This window comes from Hakea prostrata, chromosome 2, assembly GCF_041222555.1.
Source record: "Hakea prostrata isolate BN-2017 chromosome 2, UWA_Hpros_2, whole genome shotgun sequence".
Taxonomy (NCBI): domain Eukaryota; kingdom Viridiplantae; phylum Streptophyta; class Magnoliopsida; order Proteales; family Proteaceae; genus Hakea; species Hakea prostrata.
The window spans coordinates 50121278-50130286 of record NC_142601.1 but is presented as its reverse complement, the minus strand read 5'-3'; the positions used below and the strand labels follow the sequence as shown (position 1 = coordinate 50130286).

General features: G+C 37.9%; 1 pseudogene; it reads right to left on the bottom strand.

Annotated features, from left to right (window-relative positions):
* Positions 1 to 6174: 6174 nt before the first annotated feature.
* Positions 6175 to 8511, bottom strand: LOC149024691 (exopolygalacturonase-like; annotated as a pseudogene).
* Positions 8512 to 9009: the final 498 nt, after the last annotated feature.

Here is a 9009-nt window from a genome sequence, read left to right as displayed (position 1 = left end):
TTTTTTTCGGGTGACGAAGCTTTTGTTAAGACGGCAAAGTAGAGGCGGCAGAGAAATACAAATGTTTTGCAACCAGGGAGTGGATATAGGTCAAGTAGTCGAGCTCGTCACTGACTTGGCCTTACTAGCTAGAAGATCTGCAATGGTTTTAATCTGCCCAGGAATGTAGAGGAAATTACACTCCTTCGAATAGGACCTAAGATGCAGTACATCCATTACTATAGGATGAATATCGAAGGGGATGGAGGATGATTCCCTATTCAAGAGAAGAAGTAAATGCTGGCAATCTGATTCAATGACAACACGCTTCACCCCTTCCACCAAACCACGGAGAAGGGCCTCCCGTAATGCCATGGCCTTTGCCATTAGAGCCGAAGGTGCCCGCCCTAGTTGAGAGACCGCCCACATGGAACTCCATCGGCGCCTCTCGTGATAAAACCAAAACCTGCCCATCCCGTGCTTCCATTGAAAGCAGCATCTGAGTTGATTTTTTATTTCTCTTTTGTTTTTATGAAGTCCGGTGGGACTTTGAAGAAGAGTGGCGTGGTAAACTTTACTTTGTTATATAAGCTAATGTTTAGCTTAAATCATGAAGATTTGTCTCTCCATTATGTTGCCCCTAGTCAAATAGACCGTCTAAGTAAGATGGTGAGGTCAGTTTTCACCAAACAGGATTTTGCTTGGGGGCAGTGCCTACGTGGCACTGCTCCAAGCAGCGAACGGCTGGATGGAAAGGAGTCATGAAATTTTAAATCCTGACCACACAATATCAACATGTGCAATTTAAAACAACTTAAATGAACAACTTCGGTTTTTCCACTTAACCCAAACAGTTCAGGCAACTCAAACCAATTCATTTTGAACCAAGACTAAGCACGACCTGACGAATCATAAACGATCCTTTCGTTTGCTTTCACTTCTTGTCTTCTTCGTTTCTCCATTTTCCCTTTTCTTGCTCGCTTTTTTTCTCTCTCTCACGATAGAGAAGACCAGACCCCCAACGTCTCCCAAATTTCTGATGGTATAAATAGGAAATATTTTTTCAAAAGAAAATAAATAGGTCAGCAGGGGAGGAGAGAGATAGAGGGATTTTCCGACAATAATTTTATCTTCCATTGTTCCAGCCTTCTGGTGGGAATGAGATGTAGCCATAGTTTACCAGCAGAGGAACGAGCAGAATCTAGCAGGAATGCGACTCGCTTTGAGAAGACTAAAGCTTTTAGAGAATCTTTAATCTTTAATAAGAAGAAGGAATTGAATCTTCTTTCATAGTACTCAAGGAATTTGCTGAAGCAAAGGTAAATTAAAACAGCAAAGGTGATTCTCAGAATCTTCCCCACAGAAGTGATCTTTCAATTAGATTTGCAAAGATGGAGAGCATTGTCCGAAATAAAACCCTTTCTCCCAATCATCCGATTTGCCCCGCAACTGCAAGTAGAAGATCAATCGATCACTTGAAAATGGGAAATGCCGAACACTTATTCGAATCGGTTGTAACCATACGAGAAAATAGACACAGAGACAAAGAAAGGCGGAGCATTGATTTTCCTTTTTCTTCTTTGGGTAAAATAGATAAGGGTTTGTAACTGAAATTTGAGAAGAAAAAAAAGCCAAATCTCTTATTCGAATTTCTTAGGATATCGGTTGAAACCCACTTCAAAGAAACATTCCTCATCCCCAGAATCCAATTAATGGAGATCTTTCAAAACCCAACAAATCTCAGGCGTTGTTTCCGCCATCAGCTCCATTAATTTCTCTCCTAACCCACCACATGACTTCGCTGCTACATTCTAAATCTGAACTCAAATAGAGAAGAGAGAAGAGGGAGAGAGAGGGAAAGGGCGGTGGTTGCTCGTACAGAAGGGGCGGTGAGAGAGGGTCCTGACTCTCTGCACGGGCCGAGCGAGCCATTTACAGTTCTGGTTGTGCCAACAGTCATCATCATTTTCTTCTTCTTCTGCAGTCAAATAAAATCAAATTCTTGAAGCCCACTTGTATCACGCAATGATCCTTGTGACGGGATGAACAGTTCATAAGAAGAAGACGACGATTTTTTAATTTTTTAATAGGATTTTGGTTTTGTAATGGTTCGTTGTGAATCGTACAAACCGAACCGAGTCTGTTTCACTTAAAATCATTTTTATGCACATGAGTAAAATGTACGATGATGATTTAATCAAGAGTCCAATTTTTAATCTTGACCGTTCGCTGCTTGGAGCAGTGCCACGTAGGCACTGCCCCCAAGCAAAATCCCACCAAACATCATCCAAAACAAATGTCAATGACACTATGGCTAAATATATTATGTTATCAAATGATTAGTTAATAACTAATGCATTATTTTTATTAAATCTAAATAAATATTAAGTGACATATATTCAAATAATGTCAGTGACACTTCATGGCTAAGTACATTATGTGTTTTCAAATGACAAGCTAATGACTAAGATATTATCCAATTAAACCCAAACAAATTATTCACCCATACTCAAATTTTTGAAAATTCTTAAACGCATTAATAGCTATCATTGATTAGTCATCTCTCTCTCTCAAATCTAAAACAATTTGGTGACTATTAAATGTCTTGAGGAACGCCTACAAATCAATTCATTTTCAGACATAATAAATGAACCGTGACATAGACAATTTCATTGGTAGATCCGATTGTATTTTACCAAAGACATGTATAGAAGATGATGAGAAATAATCAACCTTATCAGTCATCTTTCCATCAAATGAAGGTCACATTGGCACTTTTTTAATTGTAACTACTTTTCACTATCGTCATATATATATATATATGAAATCCTATTGCACTTAGATTAGTGTAACCTCGGTGTGATTTGATCAAACAATTCCCTCCATATGAATGTTTAATGTAAAGAATAATTTTTTCTAGGATATAAGTTATAATAATTATTTTGATATCTTTTTTAATGGATTTCGTATATCTCCAGTAAGAGTCTTTAAAAATTTTAGTACACGAATTACATAAACAAAACAGCCAAGTCAAACGGAGGAACAACACTCCTGCCATTGAAGAAATAAACAAATATCATCCAACGCGGCATTGATTTTTCAACTGTTTTAGTGAAAACAATACCATTGACCAAAGTCTTGTTAATTTAATTTGCAACCAACCTAGTGTTCGATGATCCCTTACAGCTTCTTTCGTCCTTCCTTCCCTATCTAAATTTAGGGGTGAAATCTGATTGGGTTGAGCTGGGTTTCTTAATTTCAATCTTACTTCAATTTGTATGGGTGATATTATACATATTACACAGATAAAAAAGCAAAAAAGGAAAACAACTCATTTTTCCCAAACCTTACCTGAATAATCAAAACTGTTCCTGATTCATAAAACCCTTGCAAGTAAGAAAAGCATAAAAGAGTCAATGATCTTACTTGTTCATCGGATAGGAACAAAGCTTGAAGAACGAAAGACTTGCAGAGCATAGAAGAGGCAATGACGAAGTTCAAATTGCAAATAAGAAGATGAAATTTGAAAAAAGTGAAGGATTTTAATAGGCAAAGAAGCAATTGCATGTACGGTCAGGATTAGTCTAAATCAACGATCGTGATTGGGAGACGTTTCAAAAGATTATGAACAAGATGTTTAGAAAAAGTTGTCATTTCGAACTTGAAAGCAATGATGATCGCGCCTGGAATGGACACGTGTCGGCCCCCGCGTAAAATATGAGAAATTTGGGTGGCCCAAGAAAAACATCAACATAGAGTAATAAATCGGACTTGACATCCAAGGGAACGACTAACCGTTCAAATTCTCCATTGAAACAATCCATGGTCTTGAAACCAAACCAAGCCCTCGGTGTTCTTGGACGTGTGGTCTGGGGGGCTCATGATACGGGGAGATTATTACCAAACCGGGTTCATCCTCAGTTCGATCCTTGACTCCGGTTAAGAACGGTCCGACCGCTGTTGGGTTTGAACAAACTGGTCTAATCACTAGCGTGATAAGGAAGGAACCTTGCGGTTCCAAAGACAAGCAAGATCCCATGAAAATCAGGATAGATAACCGATCTAAAAACGGTTGCTATCACTAACAAGAGTTGGCAATCGTGTAAGATATGGCAACTGCCACAATCATGGAATGAAGGATCGTGTGAGCAAAGGAAACCACCCACAACTCCATAAAAGGAGTTCAACCGCAAGATCTAACGGTCACCAAGAAAAGGCACGAACGAATCCAACGATCAAAAATTCAAGGTAAAACTATAAAATCAGGTAGCCTACACACGATTGAGGTAACTGAATCCTTTCCCTTACTATTCTACTCAAATTTAGCTCTGCACTTAGCTGGAGCTTTGTGATTAGTTCCTTAACTGACTTAGCCTTTGGAGGTGGCCTCTCGACCCCCACGGTTGGGCCATGTCTAACGTTATTTTGCAGATCATTCATCAATAATCTAAGGGCTGAGTAGATTTTAGACCCATCACCCTCACTTTCCAAATTCTCCAAGAACTACCAAGGTTTCCCTTTCTTTCCAACTGCATTCCCCCTATCAATAGAGAAATATAGACGTCCCCAATGAAGCACTTCATGTATAAGCCACACATTCAAAAGAAACCTTGCTTTTTTTTTTTTTTTTTGGTAATCAAAAGAAACCTTGCTCAATATCTTAATTGAGAGGTAATAGTTTTTCTACAATACAATGAAAAACAAATTTAAAATTTCAACAATGAAACGAAATTGCCTTTACTTTTTGTCGAAGGAAGAACATGCATCATCAATACCTGATAAAAGCCCTCAGGATCAATAAAGTGGAAATTCAGGAGAAGATTTCTACGGAAAAAAAGAAAAGAAAAGAAAATAAAAGAAAGTTAACTAAATTTCCAATAAAGATTTCTTTTTGAAATTGTAGAGGAGGCACAAACTTACTTTGAAGATATTTTTTAAAAGGTATTAAATAAATTACCAAGAATATGTGACCACAAAAATGAATAGAAAATAATAGGTAAATAAATGATAGGTAATAAGAAAATAAAGGTATTTCAATTAAAATAGAGAATAAATTCATCAAGTTAAAATTTGCCACGAAATAGGAATACACGCACTTTGTATAACTAGTAAAGTACTACACGCTATGCAAGTGAGTATTTGTTGGTTTTTGAATAATTATAGGTGTAATGATCACTTGATTTCATTTGGTAGTGGTATTTTCGTACAATTTTTTTATTTATTTATGAAGGCTATTGTAGTATATGGAGTTCGTATGAGAATTGAGATGGTTGATTCTAAGCATGAATATCAAGAGGTTGGGCTTTACTTGAGATGATTAATTATAATTAATACTAAATTGCAAATGAATATATTTTTCTTTTCCCTTTTCTATAAATAAACGATTGGATATATTCTTAATAACATAGTGACGTTTTTCTACATCTCTTTTTTTTTTTTTTTTGTTTGGGGGGGGTGGGGTAAAGGATTTTTTAATAGATTTAATTCTCTAATGGGATTTGAGACAGTTGGGATCTATGCATGAATATCAAGAAGATCATAAGTTGGGTTTTAATGGAGGGGATTCATTGCAATTAATATTAATATATAATTAGAATAAAAGACTAATTAATGAGCATGTACAAGAACAATTTTTTTACATAAGTAACGAAACCCTTTTGGCGAGTAATTGAGGGTATTCTAGGAATAAAAATGTTATCATCCCCCATGAGTTCATGCGTTTATAAAAGTAGTATGTTAGTATGATTTACATCAGGAAATCGAAGCGGATCGGATGCAAAGTAAAGTGAAATCTAATAATCAACTTCTAAATTATTTGAAGGTATTTATATTGTTTCTTAGAGTAATGAATATGAATTATTAGAAAATTTGCTTTTTTAAGTACGAAAATTTCCCTTCCCTTCCTTCAATTTCCTTGCAACCAGACAAAGCAACCATCAAAGATTGAATATTTAGTAAGAAAATTAAATTTCAATATATTGAACTTTGAATCAAGTCAAAGAGAAGTCGTAATATAGGCAGGTAGTTATGTTTAAATGGAGAAGGTCTAAGATGCTTTTCTCCTTCCATAGTTTCTCCTTTGCTGAGGTACTTGAACCAAACACAACTAGATACTCCAACTTGAGGAATCACTCTTTAAAAGTAATACATAAGAAGCCAAGTACACAGATGTACGAGAATCAAAATTAAATGGACTCAAAAACACGCACTTGGCATTTGAACACCCGAGGCAACCCCTTTTGCATTCTCACAAACAGAGGTGCTGTCACCATCACTTGATTTCAATTCAATATCAACGAGCTGTACTCCTTCGCATGGTACGGCTTCACTACATATGAGGGTAACTGCTTCCTTGGTGGCAGATGTACCCTTGATGTTCTTGAAAAGAATGTCTGTGAGCTTCACACGTGAAGGCTGTGCATTGGGTAGGGTTAATAAATGCCATTAGTAATATTAGATACAAGGTTTACAAAGCCAATATATAATTACCAGCCTTCAAGTGAAAAAGATGAGGTAGAGCAATCAGGATCCTCTCCTATGACCTGATCGACCTACCTCCCTTCTATCAAACACAAAAGGGGATGGTTATACGAACATACTTATGCCAACCTAGACAAGGTGAGCTCACACACGAAGTCTAATTGGGTGGGGAGCATATATGTATTAACTTGATGAAAAGAGAGTGATTCTAACAAAGTGCTAATTGTGCTTGGAGAGAGATTGTCAATGGCTCTGTACAATCAAATTGGGTAGTGTTTTGTTGATGTCACATTATTTTACTCATTGGGCTCATCGAACTTACCGAGGAGTCACAGTGGTTCTTGTCACAATATTCTTGGTTGATGATGATGGGGCTTTTCACATTTTTCATGATAAGATCCTCAAATATAACATTAGAAACTTTGTTGTCTTCTGATGCTGGCCATGTTTTGATCCGGACGCCATTGTCAGTTCCAGTAAAAGTACAACTCTTCACTGTGATACCGTTCACTTCCTTTTCATTTTGATATCTCCCAAGGCTTCCCAAGCTGCAAAACAAACAATAAAACTTGGAGAAAGTCGTTTGAAACAATTTTCATCATCCCTCCTTTTCTTGTTTCTTTTTTTTTGGCAGTGGAGGGGGCTTTCAAATTTAACCCAACTGTAGGAGCCATAATCTAATACCTAGCCCTGCGTACCCCTGCTAGGGCCAAGCGTAAACTTGACCCAGACCAACCCTAGTGGGGTTTTCCCAACAACTGCCCACCCCTAGTTCACCTTGATTATCATGTGCCCATTTAGTCATGGAACTTGCAAACCCGTTGCATCCTACTAGGGCTAAGCCCAAGCTTTAATGCCCATAATATCATGGAAATAATGAAGCTCATCAAAGCCCATTTATATCAAGCACATGCTTTATATATGATGAACCTAGCCCACACCTAACTTCAAATACAGGCCCGATCTAATCCTATTTGGGCTCAGGGTGCTTGTGCTAGTTGCTTTTCCTGTAACACTCCTTTATTGTTTCAGATCTGATGTACTAATTACTAGGAGATTTATCAAAGTATTTAAGCATGATTAATATGTCATTACCTGATGCCATGACCTGGTCCACAATTCACATTGGAGACTAAAATGTTGGAAGTACCATCTCCGACAGAAACACAATCATCACCGGTTCCAATATTACTTGTTAGTAACAGGTGATGCCGGATGAGTCGCCGATGTGCACACCGTCAGTGTTTCGGCTCGTCGCAGGGGCTTGGATATTGATATCATGGACGGTAATGTCACTACTTTCAACAATACCTATGTGAAAAGCCTTACTGTTGATTAAAGTGATGCCGCTTAATGATCCGCCAGTAATTTTAAAAAGGCGCAAGGTCTGCAACAAAAGCAAAAGTTCAAAAAGGGAAACAAATATTAAGGATCCAATTGTTTCCATGTAAAAATACAATAACTCACTGATTCAGCCATTTTGCAGTTTGAATTGCCAGTGTGATCACAACTATTGCCCCAAGAGGCTTCTCCTTGACCATCCAGAGATCCAATTCCGGACCCAGTGATATCTAGCTCGTTTAGACTATCAAATGTGATCCATGACTCGGTAGATCCCGAGGAAGTTGGAGCTATTAATTTGCCGCTTATCTCAACACGAGGAGATTTCTTGTTTCCACAAGGACCACTAAACATGATTGAAGTAAGAAAGTAGTCACCTTTTGGGACCAAAAGGCTGGATGGTTCAGTAGATTTACATGCAGCGGCCCATGCATTAAGGAAGGCCTTATTATTATTTGTTTTCCCGTCGCCAACTGCTCCATACTTGGTGACATCAAACACTGTACCCTGTGAATCATCATCACCTGGTGGCGGCTCTGAAGCATCTCTCGGTGCAGATGCTGGTGATGGCGTTCCAGTCGGAGTTTCACCTTTCGAGGTTCCTTTTTTATGTTTTGATTTGAGAAGCCGAGTCTCAATAGTTCTAGCTTTAGCCACCCATAGAAGGAAGCCTAGTAAACATATTAACATAAGAAGCCTGCCTGAATCCATCGTTGATTTCTCCTAAGCAAATAAAGACTCAAAGACAAGTGAGAAAGGAAAATGAGCTATGATCATAAACAAGGATCAGGCAGAGCCTTAGAGACCTTGCTTGGGAAGAGAGGTTTGGTTGATAAGAACTCCAACAAATGTCTAGTGGACTTCGTTCAAGTTGTAGCGCTTGTGGGAGGGAGTTGATATTTATGCTCTGAATTTCCATCCTTATTTGGGCTTTACACGTGAATTTAGCGAGAGAGATCTTAACTCACTATTCTTGTTAATATTAACTGTGCGGTAAGAAATCCACATTCAAATAAGGATCGGCTGCCCTTTTCTTTAGGGAAAAGAATGAGAGGAAAAAAAAGAGAGTAGTTAATATGTGGTTCTTTGGCTTGTTAGTTTGGTTTTGCTGTTTCGCAGTTTGTTTTTCTCTCTTTTTGAGTGAGTGAAAAGTTTTCTTAAAGAAGGTTCTTGGTCAGGGGATCCTCCCTCAACTGAGTATACCACTTG